Here is a 25,993-nt window from a genome sequence, read left to right on the forward strand (position 1 = left end):
TGGTAGACAGCATATATCTGGGTCTTGTTTTTGTTTCCATTCAGCCAGTCAGTGTCTTTTGGTTGGATCATTTAATCTATTTACATTTAAAGTAATCATTGATATATATGTTCCTATTGCCATTTTCTTAATTGTTTGGGGTTGATTTTGTAGATCTATTTTCTTCTCTTGTATTTCTTGACTGTATAAGTCCCTTTAACATTCATGGTAAAGCTGATTTGGTGGTACTGAATTCTCTTAACTTTTGCTTGTCTGAAAAGCTTTTTATTTCTCCATCAATTTTGAATGAGATCCTTTCCGGGAAGAGTAATCTTGGTTGTAGATTTTTCCCTTTCAGTACTTTAAATATATCCTCCCATTCCCTTCTGGCCTGCAGAGTTTCAACTGAAAGATCAGCTGTTAAGTGTATGGGGTTTCCCTTGTATGTTACTTGTTGCTTCTCCCTTGCTGCTTTTAATATTCTTTCTTTGTATTTAGTCTTTGTTAGGAGAAGGCAATGGCAAGCCACTCCAGTACTCTTGCCTAGAAAATTGCATGGACAGAGGAGCCTGGTGGGCTGCAGTCCATGGGGTCACTATTAGTCGGACACGACTGAGTGACTTCACTTTCACACATTGGAGAGGGACATGGCAACCCACTCCAGTGTTCTTGCCTGGAGAATCCCAGGGATGGCGGAGCCTGGTCGGCTGCCATCTATGGGGTCGCACAGAGTCAGACATGACTGAAGCGACTTAGCAGCAGTTTGATTAATATGTGTCTTGGCGTGTTTCTCCTTAGGTTATCCTGTATGGGACTCTTTGTGCCTCTTGGACTTTTCCATGTTGGGGAAATTTTCAACTATAATCTCTTCAAAAATTTTCTCAGACCCTTTCTTTTTCTTCTTCTTCTGGGATCCTATAATTCAAATTGGGTGTGTTTGATCTTGTCCCAGAGGTCTCTGAGACTATCCTCAGTTCTTTTCATTCTTTTTACTTTATTCTGCTCTTCAGAAGTTATTTCCAACATTTTATCTTCCAGTTCACTGATTTGTTCTTCTGTTTCAGATATTCTGCTATTGATTTCTTCTACAGTATTTTTAATTTCAATAATTGTGTTATTTGTCTCTGTATGTTTATTCTTTATTTCTTCTAGGTCTTTGTTAATTGATTTTTGTATTTTCTCCATTCTGTTTTCAAGGTTTTTGATAATATTTACTATCATTATTCTTAAATCTTTTTCAGGTAATTTTCCTATTTCCTCTTCATTTATTTGGACTTCTGTGTTTCTAGTTTGTTCCTTCATTTGTGTAATATTTCCCTGCCTTTCATTATTTTTTTTTAACATATTGTGTTTGAGGTTTCCTTTTCCCGGGCTTCAAGGCTGAATTATTTTTTCATTTTGTTTTCTTCCCTCCTAAGGTTGGTCCAGTGGTCTGTGTAAGCTTCATATAGGTTGAGATTTGTGCTGAGTTTTTGTTTGTTTTTCCTCTGATGGTCAAGGCTGAGTGAGGTGGTAATCCTGTCTGTTGATGACTAGGTTTGTATTTTTGCTTTGTTTGTTGTTTAGATGAGGTGTCCTGCACAGGGTGCTACTGATGGTTGGGTCTTGTATTCAACTGGTTTCCTTTGTGTAAGTTCTCACTATTTGATACTCAATAAGGTTAGTTCCTCAGTTAGCAAAAACAAAACCGGGAGCTGACTGTGGCTCAGATCATGAACTCTTTATTGTCAAATTCAGACTTAAATTGAAGAAAGTAGGGAAAACCACTAGACCATTCAGATATGACCTAAATCAAGTCCCTTATGATTATACAGTGGAAGTGAGAAATAGATTTAAGAGACTAGATCTGATAGAGTGTCTGATGAACTATGGATGGAGGTTCGTGACATTGTACAGGAGACAGGGATCAAGACCATCCCCATGGAAAAGAGATGCAAAAAAGCAAAATGGCTGTCTGGGGAGGCCTTACAAATAACTGTGAAAAGAAGAGAAGCAAAAAGCAAAGGAGAAAAGGAAAGATATAAGCATCTGAATGCAGAGTTCCAAAGAATAGCAAGCAGAGATAAGAAAGCCTTACTCAGTGATCAATGCAAAGAAATAGAGGAAAACAACGGAATAGGAAAAACAAGAGATCTTTTCAAGAAAATCAGAGATATCAAGGGAACATTTCACGAAAAGATGGGCTCGATAAAGGACGGAAATGGTACGGACCTAACAGAAGCAGAAGATATTAAGGAAAGGTGGCAAGAATACACAGAAGAACTGTACAAAAAAGATCTTCACGACCAAGATAATCACGATGGTATGATCACTTACCTAGAGCCAGACATCCTGGAATGTGAAGTCAAGTATGCCTTAGAAAGCGTCACTATGAATAAAGCTAGTGGAGGTGATGAAATTCCAGTTGAGCTGTTTCAAATCCTGAAAGATGATGCTGTGAAAGTGCTGCACTCAATATGCCAGCACATTGGAAAACTCAGCAGTGGCCACAGGACTGGAAAAGGTCAGTCTTCATTCCAATCCCAAAGAAAGGCAATGCCAAAGAATGCTCAAACTACTACACAATTGCACTCATCTCACACACTAGTAAAGTCATGCTCAAAATTCTCCAAGCCAGGCTTCAGCAATACGTGAACCATGAACTTCCAGATGTTCAAACTCGTTTTAGAAAAGGCAGAGGCACCAGAGATCAAATTGTCAACATCCGCTGGATCATGGAGAAAGCAAGAGAGTTCCAGAAAAAATATCTATTTCTGCTTCATTGACTATGCCAAAGCCTTTGACTGTGTGGATCACAATAAACTGTGGAAAATTCTGAAAGAGATGGGAATACCAGACCACCTGATCTGCCTCTTGAGAAACCTGTATGCAAGTCAGGAAGCAAGAGTTAGAACTGGACGTGGAACAATAGACTGGTTTCAAATAGGAAAAGGAGTACATCAAAGCTGTATATTGTCACCCTGCTTATTTAACTTATATGCAGAGTACATGATGAGGAATGCTGGGCTGGAAGAAGTACAAGCTGGAATCACGACTGCTGGGAGAAATATCAATAACCTCAGATATGCAGATGACACCACTCTTATGGCAGAAAGTGAAGAGGAACTCAAAAGCCTCTTGATGAAAGTGAAAGAGGAGAGTGAAAAAGTTGGCTTAAAGCTCAGCATTCATAAAACGAAGATCATGACATCTGGCCCTATCACTTCATGGGAAATAGATGGGGAAACAGTGGCAGACTTTATTTTTGGGGGCTCCAAAATCACTACCGATGGTGATTGCAGCCATGAAATTAAAAGACGCTTACTTCTTGGAAGGAAAGTTGTGACCAACCTAGATAGCATATTAAAAAGCAGAGACATTACTTTGCCAACCAAGGTCTGTCTAGTCAAGGCTATGGTTTTTCCAGTTGTCATGTATGGATGTGAGAGTTGGACTGTGAAGAAAGCTGAGTGCCGAAAAATTGATGTTTTTGAATTGTGGTGTTGGAGAAGACTCTTGAGAGTCCCATGGATTGCAAGGAGATCCAAACAGTCCATTCTATAGGAGATCAGTCCTGGGTATTCATTGGAAGGACTGATGCTAAAGCTGAAACTCCAATATTTTCGCTACCATGTGAAGAGTTGACTCATTGAAAAAAACTCTGATGCTGGGGGAGATTGGGGGCGGGAGAAGGGGATGACGGAGGATGAGATGGCTGGATGGCATCACCGACTTGATGCACATGAGTTTGAGTGAACTCCGGGAGTTGGTGATAGACAGGGAGGCCTGGCATGCTGCGATTCATGGGGTCATTCATGTCGGAATTCATGTGATTCCGACAAAGAGTTGGACATGACTGAGCGACTGAACTGAACTGAAAGTTAGTCCCTGGAGTAGGAAATGGCAACCCACTTCAGTATTCTTGCCTAGAGAATTCCATGGACAGAGGAGCCTGGCAGGCTACAGTCCATGGGGTCGCACAGAGTTGGACACAACTGAAGAGACTTGGCCGCCACCACCACAAGCTTAGTTCTCTGGTAGTCTACGATCTTGGAATCAGTGCTCGCACTCCCAAGTCTCAGGGTTTGATCTCTGGTCAGGAGTGAAAATTCCACAAGTGGTCGTTATGGCATTAAGTAAGATTAAAACTAATATCTAAAAACGAGAAACCAAAGATGAACCCCAGACAAAAGTCAGTTACAAAATCAGGCAAATAGTAAATAAAATGATGGAATATACACATATACATATACACCCATGAGCAGAATCAAAACTGTCCAACAAAAATAATAAAGTACAGTAGATTGATCCAGCAAACAAAGGAAATAAAAAATTATATTTACCAGTTAAGAACAAAGTAACTGAAGCACAGACTGGGAAACAAAACTAAAGCAAGGTGCCAAGAAGGGAATAAAGCAATGAAAACAAAACTAATGAATATGCTAAGAGGGAAAAATAGATATGCAAAGTTAAATGGAGGTTGAGGAAGAAGATTTATATACATTAAAGATTAACTGCAAGGGGAAAAGAACAGTAGGAAAGGCAAACAAAGGAATAAATGTAGAAAAAATATAATAGGTCAAAAAAATTAAAAGTAAAAATTATAAAAAAGAGGGAAAAAATGGAAGAAAAAGTAAAAGAAACAAAACCAAAAAAAGAGGAAAACTCCACAGAACTGCAAAAGCCCAATGTAGAAGCAGAGGTTTATAATAACAATAAAACGTGTGACTGAATATACACATAAACATATACACCCATAAGCAAAATATAAACAAAAATAAAGTGCAATAAATTGACCCGGTGAACAAAGGAAACCAAATATTATGTCAAAACTAACTAAAGCACAAACTGGAAAACAAAACTAAAGCAAGGTGCAAAGTGGGGAATAAAGCAATGAAAATAAAACTAACAAATATACTAAGAGGAAAGGAAAGAACGAATAGATGTGCAAAGTTAAATAGAGGTAGATAAAGAAGATTTATATACATTAATGATTAACTGCAAAGGGAAAAGAACAGTAGGAAAAGCAAGCAAAGGAATAGATGTAGAAAAAATATAATAGGTCAAAAAAATTAAAAGTAAAAATTATAAAAAAGAGGGAAAAAATGGAAGAAAAAGTAAAAGAAACAAAACCAAAAAAAGAGGAAAACTCCACAGAACTGCAAAAGCCCAATGTAGAAGCAGAGGTTTATAATAACAATAAAACGTGTGACTGAATATACACATAAACATATACACCCATAAGCAAAATATAAACAAAAATAAAGTGCAATAAATTGACCCGGTGAACAAAGGAAACCAAATATTATGTCAAAACTAACTAAAGCACAAACTGGAAAACAAAACTAAAGCAAGGTGCAAAGTGGGGAATAAAGCAATGAAAATAAAACTAACAAATATACTAAGAGGAAAGGAAAGAACGAATAGATGTGCAAAGTTAAATAGAGGTAGATAAAGAAGATTTATATACATTAATGATTAACTGCAAAGGGAAAAGAACAGTAGGAAAAGCAAGCAAAGGAATAGATGTAGAAAAAATAATAATAGGTTTAAAAAATTAAAATTAAAAAAAGAGAGGGGAAAAAAAAAAAGGAAAACTCCCCAGAACTGCAAAAGCCCAAAATAGGGTCAGAGATTTATAACAATAAAAAATGTGACTGAAAAAAAAAAAAAGAAAAAAAAAGCTCAGAAGCTTAATTATATTTCATAGTGCCAATAAAATTGACAACTACAACTCAGGGCGGGGGGTAGGGGTGGAAACAAAAAGAAAAAATTCCAAAAGAATCTACAGAACATGTCAAAATATAAGAATAATAAATGTTTTTCTTGAGTCACTGCTGTCAGAGTCCTTTCCCTCACTAGGAGTCACAGTCCACTCACCTCCCTAGGATGCCCTCCAACACTGTGCTGATCTCTGGAGCTACTGTGGGGGCAGCTCAGATCCTCATCTGGTCCTACTCCTGTGTGTTCTTGCCTCCAATGTTCACTGCTATCAGAACTAGTGCATTTTCTTTTGTGGGAGCTCTTAATAACCTTTTATATATTCCATAGACACAGAGTCTGCCTAGTTGATCTTGTGGATTTAATCTGCAGCTTGTACAGCTGGTGGGAAGCTTTGGGCTCTTCTTCCTTAGTCACACTGCCCCTGGGTCTCAATTATGGGCACTTTATTTCCCACCACTGCATGTGGGTCATCCACTGGGGTTTGCTCCTGAGGCTGCCCTGGAAGACTTGTGTTTGCCCCTGTGAGGGCCAGGTGCAGAGGTGGTGTAGCTGCTTGGGTCGCAAGGGTTCTGGCAGCACCAAGTAATCAGGGGAGTTGGTGACTAGGGCAGCAGGAAATATAGTTCTCTAGAAGGGTATAGCAACCGGTATTGGCCAATACACTCTAGTATTCTTGCCTGGAGAACTCCCCTCCCTGACAGAGAAGCCTGGCAGGCCACAGTCTACAGTGTCACAAAGAATTGGGCACTACCAAAATGACCCTGCACACATAGATAAAAGACTTTTTGCCTGTGGAAACTCTGCCCCAGTGAGAGTTGAACGTGAAGGTGGCACAGCTGCTTGGCTTTTGGGGACCCTGGCAGCGCCAGGAGCCTCCATCGCAGGAGTTATGGCTCTATCAGTTATGGCTCTTTCTATTGGCTATATTTTTTCAAGCCTCTTATAGCTGGCGATCAGAAGGCCTCTTTGGCCAGTCTTTCTTTGTAGCTCTGACCTCTGTTGTTCGGAGCATCAGGCACATAGAGGAACCCCCCTGACTGGGGTCCTACTCTGCAGTTCGGCGCATCAGTCACTTAATGGGACACCCTGGGTGGGGTCTTACTCTGTAGTTCAGTGTGTCAGGCATTTGATGCGCCAGCCTCTCTGTTGTTCAGCTGCCAGTGCTGGCATATTGGGGGAGAGAGTTTATGGTGATGGCTCCACTCCTACGCATGACTCGGCAGTATCGCCTTGCTTCCATGGCTGCCCGACTTTCCTCCACAGGCATTTCCCACCATAATCTTCTCCCTCATATCACCTCGATCCATCTATCCACAGTCAACAGCAGCCCTCACCCTGCTATTGCTCCACAATCCCTAAACTCCAGCTCCTGTACCTTCCAGGGGAATCTGTGTCCCTGTCTGGGGTATGTATGGCTGCAGCAAGGACTGTCTGATTCCCATTCCATTTAGGCCCTCACAGATCAGCTGTTTCACTCCCAGCCTTAAATGTTTCTCCTCTGACTCAGACAATTGCCCCAGTGTGGGGATCAGCTTCCCGCTTCAGTTCCCCCACCCCCTGAAGGCAGGTCTAGTCCTGCTAACACTCCTGTTTTTTCCCCTAATACCTTCATCCTACCGAGTTTTGCGTGGATCTATGTATTATTTTCCACTGGTCAAGTACTCCTGTCTGCTCTCAAATGGTGTTCTGCATGCATTTCTGTGTTTCAAGTTGTATTCCTGATGTATCCGTGGAGAGAAATGTAATCCACGTCCACCTACTCTTCCACCATCTTGTTCTCTCCTTTATATATATATCTCCTATATATCTTTTTATATAAATAGTTTATTTACAGTATTAGGTTAGTTTCAGATGTATAATATAGCAATTCAAAATTTTTATAGATTATACTCCATTTAAAGTTACTATAAAATATTGGTTATATTCCCTGTGTGGTAAAATCTATCATTGTAGTTTATCTTATACATAATAGTTTATACCCTTAACCTCCTCCTTTTTCTTTCCCCTTCTCTCCCCACTGGTAACCACTAGTTTATTCTCTATCTGTGAGTCTGTTTCAGTTTTCTTATATTTATCCATTTGTTCTATTTTTTAGATTTCATTAAGTGGTAACATATACTATTTGACTTTCTCTGTTTGACTTATTGTACTAAGACCCTCTAAGTCTATCCATTTTGTTGCAAATGGCAAAATCTCATTCTTTTTTCATGGTTGAGTAGTGTTCCATTGTATATATGTACCGTAGCTTTTTTACCCATCCATCTGTTGATGGACATTTACGTTGCTTCCATATCTTAGCTATCATAAATAATGCTATCAACATTGGGATGCATTTTTTTTTTTTGCATGTGTATTTTTAAATTTCTGTTTTCATTTTCTTTGGATGTATACCCAGGAGTGGAATAGCTAGATAGTTCTATTTTTAGCTTTTGAGGAAACTCCAAACTGTTTTCCATAGTGGCTGCACCAATTTACATTCCAACCAACAGTGTACTAGAGTTCATTTTCCTCTCCATGACTTATTATGACTAACGAAGTACAGTCAAGTGATGTTATGCCAATTCTAGTTACAGAGCTCAAGAGACCTGGTGAGTTTTCACTTCTTTTCCTGAAGCTCTGATGCCACCACATAAACAAGCCTGCATTGGCCTGTTGGATGATAAAAGACATCGCTCCAGCCAACAGCCAGCCAGCCAACCACCAGACACGTGAGTAGAGTAGTCAACTTCCAGTCAACCCCCAGACTGAATATAGACTGAGCCTAGATAAGATCAGCTGAGCCTGGACAGATCAGCAGAACTACCCAGCTGGATAGTAGACTTGGGAACAATAATAAATGGTTGTTGTTTCAAGTCAATGATTTTGACTCAAGTTAATAAATCTTCTAAAACAATAGTAGATAAGTGATATAATTGATTAAAAGGGAATCTGAGCAGAAATGTAGAGTTAATGAAAGTGATCAAGCATCTTAAAGCAATAATTTCTATAATTACACATGAAATTGTTTTTCTCAAGGGAGATTTTTAAAGGAATGATAAGTCTTATTGACTTTTAAAAATGAGAACCTAATCTGTCACTATCAGGCACATTTTTTTCCAAATAAATATTGAATCCAACCATTATGGTCTAGTTTAATTCCTATCTAGTTTCAAGGATACACACGTAGATTTAAAATCAGCTTTGGTCTAAGGATACTGATCTTACCTCAGTCATTAAAGAAACCCACATGATGTATACTCAAGAAAGGAATTTCGGTGTTTGAGGACTGGGTTCTTGTCTAAATCAACTTCCTCATGTGCTAAATATGGATAATACTACATATCCACTGAGAAAATTTGTCAGGAGTTTCAAAGGAAACATCAACGTGCAATTCTAGGTAAAGTTAAGTGCTTGACAAACATAACTGAATTCAAAGAAACCTAATCTGTATAACCTCCTTGAAAAGTCTGGGTGAAAAGATAAACAACCAGGAGTCCTTCTTAAATAAAGTTCTTGAAACTTCCTGAGAAAAATGTCAAGTAGATTTCAAGACACAAGTTCAAAGTTTGAGCCTTTGTGATTATAGTCCCTAAAAAGTGAGAAAAGGTGGTCTTTAAATTCTCACACAACATCTGAACATGTCTCAGTAAGGAATTCTGACTGACCATGAGCAGGGACGAGTCTGTGGGGCATAGCTGAGAATACTTCTGACCCGACCTTAAGACATTTGTTCTAAATTCTTCAACAAAGGGAACAATAAAATGGAAAGGTCCTGGTTACATACAGAAGGCCTTAACAAAGAGCTGACTTTCCAGTTCAAGTTGGCTAACTGAATACATGATTTACTCTAAAAAAATCCCATTAAAATGACAGGAAAAATATATATACATATTTTAAGAATTAATCTCAGTGCAGCAAATTTGAAAGAGATGCCACCAACTGGGTTTCTGGAGAATATATAGCTGTTCAGACCAGATTGCAAGTCTAGAAGAGCTAAGGAAGTCATAATCTCTTACAAAAGAAATAGAAGGTCAGTGTGTTTTCCCAAGTGTGCCCCAAAATAATCCAAAGACCAGAAAAAGTGGGAACTAGGGGAAAGAGTAGGAGAGAGACATTGGGTGAGGTGATTAATTAAGAATGACAGTGCTTACATTGGGATGCGCCCACATCCCTGTCGTCCTGGAGGAAGTGGTTACTTATAGCTACAGACTCTTTACTGGTCTGCAGAGTCAAGACATGAGGGTGGCTCTCTAAAGTGGGATTTGAGGCATAGGAAATTCCAGAGGGCCTGAGGCTGGAGAAGCAGTGCTATAGATAGGCATTGGTCCCTGGAGGGACTGGACTGCTGGTACTCTGGTTCCACCCACACTTCCCTACCTCCCCACCCGCCCTAACTACTGGAGCTGGGCTCCTGTAATGAGAACCTGTTTCAGTGTTATACAAACAGCGATTTTCATTTTTGGTAAGACACAGCTAAGGACAACAGAATGTCTATATGTTTGAGGAAAACCAAGAGAAAAGACAACAAATATAACTTAATACTAATAAGTTCTAAACTCAGTAGAAGAATGAACCCCTGGGGAAATGAGGGAATCACAGCAAATGAAATAAAACTGCAAAATAAACATAATTAATTTCCTCAAATTGGTTGAAAGGGATATTGTGTTCAAACAAAATAATAGATTGCAATGAAAAAGCAACAAAGGATATCTTCAAAGTTAAAAATATGATCAAAATATGATGGTCCAAACAGCAAAATGCACCTAGTGCAACAGATAATCAGCTGGAAGATGGAAGCAAGTGATTCTCCTACCATGTAATGCATTAAGAGAGGAGAAAATGTCGGGGCATATCTAAAGAACATGAGGAAGAGATCTGGGAGAACAACCATCTATTTGGTAATTATTCTAAAATGCAAAAGAAAGAAAACGAGGAAGAATAAAATCAATAATACAGTAAAATGTCCTTTACAGATCTTCAAATGAAAAACTCCAAATTAAAAAAAAAAAAATCCACTAAACTCACTCTGGTGAAATTTCAGAACTCAAACATAAAGAGACTGTCCTGAAACACATCCCAGAGACAAAGAGTTCCTTATCAATAAGGAAACAGAATTAGAACAACATTCTGAACCTAGAATTCTAGGTTTTTGGATCATTTATTGTCAATTTTAATATTCTCTTATAAATGTTTTTAAAACTCTGAATTTTCTCCTGCCTAGCAAAGTCATGCTCAAAATTCTCCAAGCCAGGCTTCAGCAATATGTGAACTGTGAACTTCCAGATGTTCAAGCTGGTTTTAGACAAGGCAGAGAAACCAGAGATCAAATTGCCAACATCTGCTGGATCATGGAAAAAGCAAGAGTTCCAGAAAAACATCTATTTCTGCTTCATTGACTATGCCAAAGCCTTTGACTGTGTCGATCACAATAAACTGTGGAACATTCTGAAAGAGATGGGAATACCAGACCACCTGACCTGCCTCTTGAGAAACCTGTATGCAGGTCAGGAAGCAACAGTTAGAACTGGACATGGAACAACAGACTGGTTCCAAATAGGAAAAGGAGTTCATCAAAGCTGTATATTGTCACCCTGCTTATTTAACTTATATGCAGAGTACATCATGAGGAACGCTGGGCTGGAAGAAGCACAAGTTGGAATCAAGAGTGCTGGGACAAATATCAATAACCTCAGATATGCAGATGACACCACCCTTATGGCAGAAAGTGAAGAAGAACTAAAGAGCCTGTTGATGAAAGTGAAAGAGGAGAGTGAAAAAGTTGGCTTAAAGCTCAACATTCAGAAAACTAAGATCATGGTCCCATCACTTCATGGCAAATAGATGGGGAAACAGTGGAAACAGTGTCAGACTTCATTTTTTTGTGCTCCAAAATCACTGCAGATGCTGATTGCAGCCATGAAATTAAAAGACACTTATTCCTTGAAAGGAAAGTTATGACCAACCTAGATAGCATATTAAAAAGCAGAGACATTACTTTGCCAACCAATGTCCGTCTAGTCAAGGCTATGGTTTTTCCGGTGGTCATGTATGGATGTGAGAGTTGGACTGTGAAGAAAGCTGATTGCCAAAGAATTGATGCTTTTGAACTGTGGTGTTGGAGAAGACTCTTGAGAGTCCCTTGGACTGCAAGGAGATCCAACCAGTCCATTCTGAAGGAGATCAATCCTGGGTGTTCATTGGAAGGACTGATGCTAAAGCTGAAACTCCAATACTTCGGGCACCTCATGAGAAGAGTTGACTCACTGGAAAAGACTCTGATGCTGGGAGGGATTGGGGGCAGGAGGAAAAGGGGACGACAGAGAATGAGATGGCTGAATGGCATCACCGACTGGATGGACGTGAGTTTGAGTGAACTCCGGGAGTTGGTGATGGACAGGGAGGCCTGCTGTGATTCATGGGATCGCAAAGAGTCAGACACGACTGAGAGACTGAACTGAATGTTTTGATCAAATTCTCTAAGTCATGTTCTCTCCTGTGATTCAACTCTAACTTGCTTATACTTTTGGTTTTTACTTTCACTTTTACTCACATTTAATTATGGAAAGAACCTTAGTAATTTCAAGTGAATGGGTTATTTTGCTCTTCTTTTGTTAGTAATTATGTATTAGAGTTATAAAATCATAGCTGAAATAACTTCTCCAGTTTGAAATTTACTGGGCTTTCTTTCGATATGTATATATGTGTGTGTCGACTAAAATATGGCCGATTTTTATAAGTATTCCACAGAACTTGAAAAGAATGTGTATTCTCTTACTGTTAAGTATATTGTTCTCTCCACATGTATTAAGAGATACATATTCACAGTGACATTCAGATTTCTTTTAGAAAGGGTTTTTCAGTGGTACCTCTTTGAGTAAATATGCAAGTACATGCTCCCCAAATATTTACCTTTATTTTAGCTTTCAGTGAAGACAGACTCAACAGTGAATAAAGCACAGACTCTGGTGATTAACTGGATGGTAGGTGTAAGGAAAACAGAGGAAAAGCAAATTTAGGGATAAAAATAAATATTTCATGTTTGGACATGTTGAAATTAAAGTACCCTTAAGTTATTCAGGTAGAGATAAGCTGTCAAATATTCAGATATACAGGTTGGAAGAGATCTGGCTTCGGTATATGAATTTGGGTTTAATCTGGATCCAGGACTCATAGATTACTTGTGCAATCAAGAACAGATTTGGTGCCAAATCTGATCAGTCCATAGTGAGATTGAAGATAAGTGTTTGGAAAGACTATGAGGCCAAGTCAATGTTGAGCAGTAATGAGTAAAAGGACAAGTCAGCATTGGATGCCATGGCAGAGGCAAGAGCTATACATGCAGGTGTGCAGTACATCCGCTCATCTTGTTATAAATAGTAGCTGAAGTCATAGGTGAGAATGAGTTTGCCTCCCAACAGCACGTAGTATGAGAAGAAAATAGTGATTAAGATAAATCCAATGGATTACCACTACTTAAGAAGTGGATAAAAGAAGGTTTATCTTCACATAGGGTCAGCATGTTTTTTCCACCTGGGTTTTCAAGCATTTCATGCTTATTATAAGGAGCCACAAAGAGTTCTGGGAGTTTTGCCTATAATTTTATGAGATGAACTGAAAGTTACGTGGATCAGTTGACCTCACTGTTCTATAGCTACAGCCACAAGAATTTGAGCTGGAAGAATTATAACCAACAGCGCTTAGGTTAATTGTCCCAAATTTTATTATTACAGAGCTCCTATCCATGGCCTTATGTCTTTTATCTAAGCCTCATATATTTTAGATCCTGTACTCTGGTCCTAAATGAATTTGCAGAACAAATGCTTTCTTTGGCTATCCTAAATACAGTTCATTGATTTTTTTCCTCCATGCCATAAAGACAGAAATAGCCCACTCTCTTTATTAAATTTAAATTAGATTAAAATTTCTGTATTGACGCGGACTTTCCAGGGATAAGATGGCCTAAATCAGAAGTGAGAGAAAAGTTTTGCAAACATTCTAGAACATAAAATCAAACTGATTGTTACAGTATTTTAGAACCTTAATATGTTGCTCGTGAATGAGGAACATTTTTACTGCATTATTATGTTGGAAGTCAGAAAGCACAGGTTTTATTCTACCATGTATCAGTAACTCCTATGAAACTGAGTTAGTTAATTGGTTGTTCAGAGGACCAACTTATCCCCATTTGCCTTGGATTTTCCCAGTTTTAGCACTGAAAGCAATGTAGCTCAGGAAACCTGTAGCCCAGGGCAAGCAGGACAGTTTATTGGTTGCCGTACTGATTCCCCCTGAATCTTAATTTCCTCATTTGCACAATGGGATCACATGACCTATATATCTCAGTTAGCTTTAAAATTCTAAAGAGAGAAATTCTACATACAAAAAAGGTAGCAACTTGCATCATACAATTTTCCCTCACCAAAGACCAACGTATTCATATATACTGATTTTGCAGTATAAAACAGTATTTTTAATCCCCCAAAATCAACAAGATTATATAGATGGATCATAACCTTACTAAAAAACAAAGTGGGCTTAACATTTCTCAAAGACCTGAAACTAGGAGAAGCCAAGAGATGTAGCAGCAAAGGAAAATGCTTGGGCCAGGAGAATGTCCTATTTTGAGACTAAAAAACTTCTCCTTCACAGTTCTGTCCATCCTGGCCCAGCTAACATCAGATCCCTTTTCTATTCTTTGGTGGTTATCAACAACAAAGGTCCTGAAGAGATATCAGCCTCCAATGAGAATGAAAGTAAGGCTTTGTGAAGACGTGAATACAGGATACAGCGACCTGATCAGTAGAGGGCCAGTCAAAATAATAGAAAAGTTTTCTCTAGCTGAGGCCAAGAGTTTGCTTAACTCCGTGACTCCCAGTACTGAGTCACTCTGAAGGACTACAGGTCCAAGAGTTTATGCAGTCATTTCTTGCCCTCTACCCATGAACAACAGCCTTCAGATAATTTCATTTTTCTGAGACACAAGTTCTCAGTGGGGACATCTGAGTTTTTACTAGTATTACCTCTCTGGGAGGCATTTTATAGCCTAAAAGAAAACTGACCTGTTCATTTCCAACAAAGAGTTCATCAACCCTAATTTTTTATAGGAAGTGGAAAAAAAGGAAAAAGAAAGCTAAATACTAAGCATTAGTATGGATGTGAGAGTTGGACTGTGAAGAAAGCTGAGCACCGAAGAATTTATGCTTTTGAAGTGTGGTGTTGGAGAAGACTCTTGAGAGTCCCTTGGTTGCAAGGAGATCCAGCCAGTCCATTCTACAGGAGATCAGTCCTGGGTGTTCATTGGAAGGACTGATGTTGAAGCTGAAACTCCGGTACTTTGGCCACCTCATGCGAAGGGTTGACTCACTGGAAAAGACTCTGATGCTGGGAGGGATGGGGGCAGGAGGAGAAGGGGATGACAGAGAATGAGATGGCTGGATGGCATCACTGACTCGATGGACATGAGTCTGAGTGAACTCTGGGAGTTGGTGATGGACAGGGAGTCCTGGTGTGCTGTGATTCATGGGTCGCAGAGTCGGACACAACTGAGCGACTGAACTGAGAAGTCTATAGTTTATGCCTCACAGCCAATAACTGGTTGAGTCTGCTTAATTGCTGACAGTTAAATCACATGTTCTTACCTGAACATCTCCAGAAGCAAAACAAAGACTATAGTGTCTTTTCAAGGCCCTGGATTGTGGTTAATTTACCCTTAAAAGAATGGGAGGTAGATTCAGAGAAGCATCTAGTTCCAGGAAGAGCTGGACATAATTTAATAATTAGCATCTGATGAATTAGAACTTTAGTGCATGGAAGATAAAAGGTAGCAGTCATCTTTTGTCTGTTGAGAGCCATATAGAAAGTGGGTTCAAATTTATCATGCTTCTCTCCTGCTTAAATGCAGTTTCCTACCTCCCACACAACAAACTCCAAATTCCCTGGACTGGTAACAGTCAAGATCCACTGCTACTGATTTCACCCTGGAATTCCAATCTAATCTCCTTTTTCTGAGCTCAAACCTTGCTCTGTCTTTTATTCCAATCATCATTTCCCAAATTGTTATTCACCTTTCTATCTCTGTGCTTTACCTGTACAATGCCTTCTACCTGGTCGGCCCTACCCACTTCTGTCTTCCTCTCAGCATACTATTTATCCTTCAACCTCCAACCCATCACAAAATCTTTCCTGATTTCTCCAGCCCACAGTGATTTTTCCCGTTCCTAAATTCCTAGAGCACATATTCAACGCCCTGAGCCAAATATGTAAAGCCGTACCTAGTGTGCAGCTTTCTTGCCACATGCATGGGTCTTGCCTCCTCAACCAGCTGCTTATATCCTTGAGGGCACTGACTTTTATAACTTGCATTTCCCCTCACTATTATTAAGTTAAGACAGCACAGTTTACCGAGTTCTGGATTAGGTCACAAGAACATGTCCTTCTCTGGAGATTAGGAGGTGTGTCCATTGGTCTAAAACAATTTAAAGGAAGAAAAATTAAAGCTGGAGGGATAATAATAGACTCCAGAAAGACAATAATAGATAACAGATAATACAACTAGATTTTAGAAGGATTCTAAAATAAGATACAACTGACAATCCATTTGTCCTAGGCCAAAGAGAAAATATGATGGAAAATCTGGGTTTACATGACAATAACCATTGGCTGAGACTGGAAATATTTAGCCAAGGAATATATCATGTTGTAGTCATTATGTCAAACACTGATTCAGAGATTTTATTAATTTTTTAATGAATTGGCATAGTCAACTCTTATTAAAGGAAAATTAGGTTGAGGACTCTACTGCATACCAAGCTAAAGCTTGAGTAAATTCAAGTTCCTCCTTTCACTTTTCTTCTTATTAAATGTGTCTTCACAGGAGACTATGTTTTGGGCAGCATAATTGAGTGTATTTATTGCAAGACTGAAGGAAAATCTGCAAGCAGATGATGAAATGTGCTCACGTACTATTAGCAAAGTTTAGTTAAGACAGGAAGACATGAGGAATGTAAAAGAAACCAAAAGTTTATAAATGAGCCTTCTCAGCATTCTGCTAGGGGCTCTTTATGAGGTATGTTGCTTTACCATAAAGTTCCCATGTGGTTTTTTTTTTCCCTGTCTCTTTTTCTCCCTATATTTTTTGTATCTCATTTTCTATAAGACATATAGAGCTGTGCTGCAAAGCAGAAGTAAATTTAATATGCAAACTTAGCAACACCAATTGTAAAATGCAATTACTAGTAAGAGAGAACTTTTTCAACAGAAAGGAATTAGGTGACCAGCTTTTGCTGGAATCAATCACATTCAAGAAGGCACACAGGGTCAAAAAATTTTTTTAAGTTTTGATTTTTATAGAGAACTTTTAGGTTTTCAACAAAATAATAGGGAGGTACAGACATGCCCCTACATATAACCCCTGCCCCCAACACATGCATGGCCTCTCATATTATCAACGTCATTCAAAAAAATCATATATATTGTTTGAGGGAGTTAAAGTCACTCAGTCGTGTCTGACTCTTTGTGACCCCATGAATAGTCCATGGAATTCTACAGGCCAGAATACTGGAGTGGGTAGCCATTCCCTTCTCCAGGGGATCTTCCCAATCCAGGGATCAAACCCAGGTCTCCCACACTGCAGGTGGATTCTTTACCAGCTGAGCCACCAGGGAAGCCCCAAATATATATTCTTTGACTGAGGTTTAACTTACATTGAAATATCATAATCACTCAGAGTCCAGAGTTTACTTTAAGGTACCTTTCAGTGCTGCATATTCTGTGGGTTCAGACATATGTATGAGGATCTGTATCCACCACCATTATAATATCATATAGAGTTGCTTTTATTTTACTGCCATAAAAATCCGTGCTTCACCTGTTCATTTCTCCCTGCACTCTCCCCCGACCAGCAATCAATGATCTTTTACCATCTCCATAGCCAAAAAAAAAAATGTATTTTTTGCTCCTTCCCAAATGCAATATAGTTGGAATCATACAGTATGTAGCCTTTTCAGATTGGCTTCTTCCACTTAGTAGTAAGCCTTTAAGTTTCCTCCACATCTTTTCATGGCTTGATAGATCATTTCCTTTTAGTGCTGAATAATATGCCATTGTCTGGATGTCCAACAGTTTGCTTATCCATTCACCTGATACATGTATATCAGCAAACTGATTCTAAAGTTTATATAGAGAGGCAAAAGATCAGAATAGCCAACACAATATTGAAATTGGAGGACAGATGCTTACCTGACTTAGTACAAAGCTACAGCAGTCAAGACAATGTGGTATTGGTACAAGATTAGACAAATAGATCAACAGAATAAAAGGAAGAGCACAGAAATATACTGCTTAAATATCAACTGACTTTGGATAAAGGAACAAAGGCAATAGTCTCTTCAACAAATGGCACTGGAACAAATGGACATTCACATGCTAAGAAATGAATCCAGACATAGACCTTACACCTTTCCCAAAAATTGATTCAAAGTGGATCATGCTGCTGCCGCTGCTGCTAAGTCACTTCAGTCGTGTCCAACTCTGTGTGACCCCAGAGACGGCAGCCTACCAGGCTCCGCTGTCCCTGGGATTCTCCAGGCAAGAACACTGGAGTATTGCCATTTTCTTCTCCAATGCATGAAAGTGAAAAGCGAAAGTGAAGTCGCTCAGTCATGTCCGACTCTTAGTGACCCCATGGACTGCAGCCTACCAGGCTCCTACATCCATGGGATTTTCCAGGCAAGAGGACTGGAGTCAGGTGCCATAGACCTAGGTATAAAACACAAAGCCATGAAACTCCTAGAAGATAACACAGGGAGAAAATTAAATGATTCTAGATATGGTAATACATTTTTAGATACAATGCCAATGACACTATTCATGAAAGAAATCATTGATAAGCTGGACTTCATTAAAAGTAAGAAGTTCTGCTTCACAAAAGACAATATCAGAGAATTAATGCTAAGCCACAGACTAAGATAAAATATTTGTAAAAGATCACATCCGATAAATGGCTATCCTCCAAAATATACAAAGAACCCTTAAAACTCAACAACAACAAAATTAAAAAAAATATATATGATTTAAAAATGAGCCAAAGACCTTAACTGATTCCTCAGCAAGAAACGTATACAGATGACAAATAAACATGAAAAAATTCTCCACATCGTATGTAATCGAGGAAATGCAAATCAAAACAACTAAATACAACTACGTACCTATTGGAATAGCCACAACTCAGAACACCGACAACTCTAAAAGCTGGTAAGGATACGAAACAGCAGCAGGAACTCTCATACATTTCTGATGGAAATGCAAAAAAGTGCAGCCACTTTAGAAGGCGGTTTGACGGTTTCTTACTCTTTTCATACAATTCAGCAATCACACTCCTTGGTATTTACCCAAGAGAAGTGAAAACATATGTCTACACATAACCTGAACATGCATGTCTATAGCAGCTTTAGTCATGATTGCCAAAATTTGGAAGCCATCAGACTGACTCTAACATCACTTAACACATTTGCTCTCAGGAGCTTCATATTCTTCTATGCCACTAGACTTCCTCTGACCTTGAACTTCTCTTCTTATAGTAAAGACAGACTTTTTGTCTGCTTATTCAGTGATGGACTTTTCAACACCTGACATTCCACACCACTTTGTCCTATTTCTTTGTCTAACTTTTAAATGCCCAACTCTACACCAATTCCTTTTAACTTCCTTCTCTGAAAGAAGCTGCTGTAGATGACCTTGCCAGTGAACCAGAGGGTCACCTTATAAAGCATTACCTGTAATTTCTGACTGACAGTTCTCTCCTTCATCTCCTAGAGACTTCCCAGTGCCACACCTGATCTTCAAGCTCCCAGCCCAACTTGTGCTTTTCTCAGTCTCTGGAATGACTAATTCTATACTTTACTTAGACCAGAGCCATTCGGCAGGACATCCTACAAATTCCTTCTCTCAACATCTATCTGCATTTTCATCCCTTCCTTCCACACCTCTCTGTCAGGTAAAGTACCAGGCATCTTTCCTAACTGAACCCCATCTCTCGTCTCCTTGATTTCTCTCTTCCCATCTCTCCTACCTGGCTCCATTGATCATTCCCTTTTCTTGCATTTGTCTCTCGAGATTTTTCTCATCACTCTCTCCTTGTTCTCTGTCTACAATTATGTGTATGCATTTTTTCAATTCTAATTTTTTAAAAATGTTTTTCAACAATGTGTGATGGGAAAATATTTTTAGTTTTATCTTTTGATTTCTTTATACTCTCTGGTCTTTCTTCCATTTAATGAGCAAAGGCATTCTGTGTTTATTTCTTCAAAGAAGAGATGTTGCACAATAATTTTCTTTTTCAAAAAATGTATCTTAGCTTTTCTATCTCAAAAGTCTTTATTAATTGGGGATGGAACATGGTAAATAGGATGGAGCAATAGATTTGGAAGAACAATAATGAGGAAAAAGCCACAGATTGGGAGAGAATATTCATATAAATATTTCTAATGTAGGACTTATGTCCATAATATGTAATCATAAGGTCAACAATAAAAGACTAGCCTACAAATAATAGGTAAAGATGTGGAGCAGCTAGCATTCTTATAAATCATTGATGAAGTGTAAAAATAGTATATCTGTTTTGAAGAGTTATTTGATAGTTTCTTATAAAATTAAACATAAATCTATTCCATGACTCAGAAATCCCATTATATGTCTTTGTTGTTGTTTAATCACTAAGTTGTGTCTGACTCTTTGCGACCCCATGGACTATAGCCCCCCAGGCTCCTGTATCCATGGGATTTTCCAGGCAAGAATACCGGATGGGTTGCCATTTACTTTTTCAATTTTATGTCTTCATCCAAGAGAAATTTTTAAAATGTCCATGAAGAGACTGGTATAAGAAGTATCACTATAATAACTAAAAACAAGCCAAATGTCCACTGATAACTACATGGATAAACAATTCTGGTACATCGATGCACTGGAATGTTACTTAGAATTTAAATGGAACCAGTTATTGATATACTCAGCAATATGGAAGAGTCTCAGAAATATAACATAAAGAGGGGAAAAACCCAGAAACCTAAAAGTACATTCTATTTAATCCCATTTTAATCCTGGGTGTTCACTGGAAGGTAAAGCTGAAACTCCAATACTTTGGCCACCTCATGCAACGAATTGACTCACTGGAAAAGACTGATGCTGGGAAGGATCGGAGGTGGGAGGAGAAGGGGACGACGGAGAATGAGATGGCTGGATGGCATCACCGACTCTGTGGACATGAGTCTGAGTGAACTCTGGGAGTTGGTGATGGACAGGGAGTCCTGGCGTGCTGTGATTCATGGGGTCGCAAAGAGTCGGACACGACTGAGCGACTGAACTGAGCTGAACTGATAGGAAGTCTAAGCACAGACAAACCTAATCTGTGGTGAGAGAATTTGGAACAGTAGTGGATTCTGGGATTGGGGAAAGGAGGGAATTGACTGGATGAGAGAAAGAAACTTTCTGGGATGATGAAAATAGTCTTTATCTTATTAGAGGTATGCCTTGTGTAATCATATGCATTTATCAAAATTAAGCTGAAAACTTAAGATTGATTTTAATTCATGTAAATTATCCCTTTACAAAATAAATTTCAAAATTAAAGCTAACTCAAAAGTAGAAAAAAATGAAAATGTGTGTGTGTTCCCTGGTGGCTCAGATGGTAAAGCATCTGCCTATAATGCGGGAGACCCAGGTTCAATCCCTGGGTTGGGGAAGATCTCCTGGAGAAGGAAATGGCAACCCACTCCAGTATTCTTGCCTGGAAAATCCCATGGACGGAGAAGCCTGTAGGCTACAGTCCACGGGGTGGCAAAGAGTCAGACACGACTGAGCGACTTCACTTTCACTTCATTTTCTAAGCTATACATTCCTCAAACATTGCAACTGGGTTTTATTTGTGGTATATCTTATCATATTCAATGACTCACACCCTACAGGTACTTTGTAGCTTGATAAATGATTGAGTTCAAGGTACGGTCTTATGAGTCAAATTATTTCAGCCTTTAAGTAGGATATATTGTATTTGCTGTTTGAAAGTACCGATGTACAAGTGAAGGAAAAACATTTTTAATTTTTTAAAAATAAAACACTTAAAGAAACCAGTGGATGTTAAACTCCAGGATGCCCTAGCCATGTCTGTCCATTCACCACTGCATTTCCAATGCCCAGCATGTAGCATTATGCGCTTGTAGGCATTCACCATCTGTGGACTAAACAAGCCAGGATGGATAAAGAAATGAAGAGGATTACTGACAAAGAGATAAGGGTGCAATCCCCAACAGAGCTACACAGCCAGCAAAATAATTAGTATTAGACATATAATTATATTATGGATCTTGAATCATTGTCACTTTCTCAAATATATTATAGAAGGGGAGGAATGCCAGATAATAGGAGAAGGTCAAATGCTTTGGTTTAACTATGCATAAATAATGTAAAGTTGATTTTAGGCATTTAGGAATCAGATATAAATAATCAGATCTTTAGAATTCTTATCAAGCTTGATAATCACATTATCAAGGTACAGTGTTGATAAGTTAGTCAGTGGTCATCCTCACAGAAAACATGTTAGGTTGCCTCTAAATTATACCTCAGCTTTCTCTGGGGCTATCATGTTACTGAAGACAAATTTATTTTCCTTTACTTGGGACCTACCATGAACTGCGATGCTAGAAGGCACAGCCCTCATTCTGGTACACCCTACCCTGTATCAAATTATCTCAAAAGTCATTCCAACTAAGTAAAGTTTTCAGAGGAATATTCTTTTAAATTAACTCTAAAGTAAAACTCTCTTGCATCTAGGAGACATGAAAAGGGGCATCTCTAAATCTGTCATGGCTAGGAAATTCTTGCGTGAGTGTACTAGAAAGGAAGAAGAGAGAAGACGGGACATTTAAATAGCTGGAAGGGGGAATTGGGGTGTTAGAGAATATGGCAGACAAAAGGAAGACACATGAAGTAGCCATGGTAATGCGATATAAACAGAGCGACCCCCCTCCTCACACTGCTCCTTGCAGTAGACCTGCAGGAGGCTGAAAGAGAAAAGACAAAGGGGACTTCATATTTGCTTTATCTTCCCCATTCCTAAATCTGGCTTTACTACCCATCATCTCAAGGGGAAAACATTCCAACTCAAGGCCATCTTTCAGTTGTTGAAATCTCCAAGACAGTTTATAGAGATCAAGCCATGGTGCTAAGCCCTGGGTAACTGTAAATCAGGAAACCGGAAAATCGGAGCGAGTTCCTTTTTCCATCTAGGGACTCTGGTTCCGGCTGAGTGACCTGTTTGGAATAAAACATTTTCTTCTGAATTTAGATGGCAAACCCCTGCAGGCTCAGAGCAGCACATGGGGAATCTGCCAGCGGCTCTCAAGAGAGAGCAGGGCTTCCAGGACTCCTGTCTAGAGGAGGCCTTTAGCACGTGTGCTTTGCCATCCTTTCTTTTCCTTTCCTTCTTCAAAATTAAAGCTCATTTCCAAAGCTAGCTCCTGCTGCAGGGCGCAGCTGAGATGAACAGAGATCCAGGGCCAGCAACACGGATGATCTCTCTTCAGTCAAGCTCCCCACTTTTTCTTTCCCCCAAGGCTCTTCAGTCCCACACAGGATCCCACTCTGTATTCAAGAAGAGAGTCCATAAGCATTTCAATTAAATTTGGGAATCCACTCCTTTTTTTTCCTATAAGGGATATCTTCAGATACTTTTAGATCTATATGCGCATCTTTGTTAAAATACAGGTTTTCTTAAAATTTGAACCCTTTGTATTATTTAACTAACGTCCCTCCCTCTCTCAATAACAATCCTGAAAAGACTCCCCTCCTAACCTTCCAAACAGCCAGGGCCTTAGACATTACCTACAGCATTTCATAACCTATTTAATTAGGCTCTATTCCAGCATCCACAACCCCTCCGTCTGTTTGGCTTTTATTCCACGTCCACAAATGCCAGGATTATCTCAGAGCATTTTACATATGTGCTGAAATATCTGAGTATCTGCAAGGAAACGTTTCTACCTGCAGAACAGTCAGTACAAATTAACTACATTTGCATTCTTTCATTCCCTAGGGTGAATGTCCTTGTCCAGGCTCTCCACATCCATATTTTTCTCAAAAGAAAAAAAAAAAAAAAAAGCCGAGGATTTTGTTGCCCGTCCAAAAATGTGACACAGCCTCAGCTTCAATGGGAGAAGGACAAAGTAAACTAATACTGAATGCTCATTCTACACGAGACATTGGAGCTAGGTGGTTTCATCTACATTGCTTCCATTTAACCCTCACAATACCTGTATGCAGTAAGTAAACTTATTATTTGACAGATGAGGGGATTGCACCAATGAGAGTTTAAGAGTTCTGTCAGATGCCACCACACCATGTTACTTCAGCTCATCCGTTCGTTCCATTCCGTCGCTCAGTCGCGTCCGATTCTATGCGACCCCGTGGACTGTAGCCTACCAGGCTTCTCCGTCCATGGGATTCTCCAGGCAAGAATACTGGAGTGGGTTACCGTTTCCTTCTCCCGGGGATCTTGCCGACCCAGGGATCGAACCCGGGTCTCCCGCATTGGAGGCAGACGCTTTAACCTCTGAGCCACCAGGGAAACCCAAATTGGTGGAGGTGCCGGGGACAGCTCATCATCAGACTGTATTAAACCCGAACAACAGCAGCCCTAAGTACTTAAATCTGATCCTGTTTTCACTGGTGATTTCACAGAGCCTATGACAGTAAGAAGTTAGCCGTATTTTTCTCTTCTGAGGTTAGTGAGATCGCAGGGCAGCTACACTGCCTGAAAATGTGTGCTGAGGCTACAAAGGGCACAGGTGTTGGTCAGAGAGCTGAACCTGGGGCCCAGTTGGCTGTGACCCCAGGGTTGTTCATGCATTCATCCATCCATTCATTCTACAAGTATTTACTGAACACCTATATGCCAGGCATTCTTTTAAATGCTGAGGATACATCAGTGAGCAAGAGAGCCTACATACTTAGGCAACGTACAACATCACCTCTACTTTCTTCCCGTGAAATGAGAATAAAAATACCTCCCTCGTCCGTTGCATTAAAGATCAAATAAGTCAATATATACAGAGCTTTCTGCAGGTACATAATAAGCAATCAATAAATGTCAGTTATTGTTATTTTAAAGTGGAAACTCTTATCTTTGGGACAAATTGATCCAAATTCAAGATAAGTGACAACTGTGAGACTTCTAGTTATACAAAAATGGTGTGGAGGGTGGAGGACAATTGTCCCTCGAAGTGTCAGGAGTAACTTCCTGTTACACTTAGATGAAGGCTGGAGGGCTCTAATGTGAGCTGCCTGGTCATCATTCACTTGAACACTAACAGAAATGTCAGGCTTGTTTCTCTGCAAATTTCAGTGTACAAAGTGAAAGTGAAGTCGCTCAGTCGTGTCCGACTCTTAGCGACCCCACGGACTGTAGCCTACCAGGCTCCTCCATCCATGGGATTTTCCAGGCAGGAGTACTGGAGTGGCTTGCCATTGCCTTCTCCGTTGACTGCACCTACCTGCCAAGAAAGATAACTCCCAGAGAGTGGATGCGGAGAAAGTCACCGCGTTTCTCTATCCTGGCTTTCAATGATCATTGCTTGTTTACAGAAAGCATTTTTTTGTAAATAAATAAACTTGGAGAATTCCCAAGTTCAAAAAATACAACCCTATCATCTTCGGATGCCAGGAGGAAGTGTAGGGGGCCTTGGGAGCCCCAAGGGGGCACCTCTGGGATCAAGGAGGCTCCCAGGAGAGGGTGAGTCCTGAGCTCAGGCACTGGGTCTTGTGGGCGGGGACTCAGAACGGGGAGGAGGATCACCACCCAGGCCTACCCCAAGGCTCCTCCTCTGGTTGTGGGTGTCAGGAGTCCAAGTTCGCTGGTGGGGTTTATTAGAGCATCTCTCTGTAATTAGCCATTTCTGTCTCTCCCCAGCCCAGCCCTGCCCTGCCTGGTCCGCTTCTCTGTCCCCAGGGCCTGGAGCACACAGTGGGCACTTGCAGTGGGCTGAATGGTGTCCCTCCCAGTGTACAAAGTTGGGCTTTATTTTTGTCTAGTACAGAAAAACTTGAGATCCTTGAAGAAAGCAAAGTGCAGGTGTTAGGGTAATTATTTTAAATAAGGCAAACATAAGAGGGAGAGCTTTCCTACAATACCTTTTGAAAATCAGGCCTTTTGTCTCTCCGCTCCCCAACCCCCCGCCCCGGAAAGCTGGAGCTGAACCTAATCTGCCTTATAAGCTCCGGGAACTAATAGGAGGGCACAGAACAATGATTTGATCAGTTAACAGTTTCCCAGCCATTCCAAGGG

The 25,993-nt window shown here is 39.8% G+C and overlaps 1 non-coding gene across 1 annotated transcript; it reads left to right on the forward strand.

The window, feature by feature from the left end:
* The first annotated feature begins 21,325 nt into the window (after positions 1-21,325).
* On the forward strand, positions 21,326-21,398 carry TRNAY-AUA (transfer RNA tyrosine (anticodon AUA)). Its single transcript has one exon. It is a non-coding gene; the product is annotated as a tRNA-Tyr (tRNA).
* The last annotated feature ends 4,595 nt before the right edge of the window (positions 21,399-25,993 follow it).

The sequence above is a fragment of the Moschus berezovskii genome, chromosome 8, assembly GCF_049115385.1.
Source record: "Moschus berezovskii isolate FMDL1 chromosome 8, NW_MosBer_1.0, whole genome shotgun sequence".
Classification (NCBI taxonomy): Eukaryota; Metazoa; Chordata; class Mammalia; order Artiodactyla; family Moschidae; genus Moschus; species Moschus berezovskii.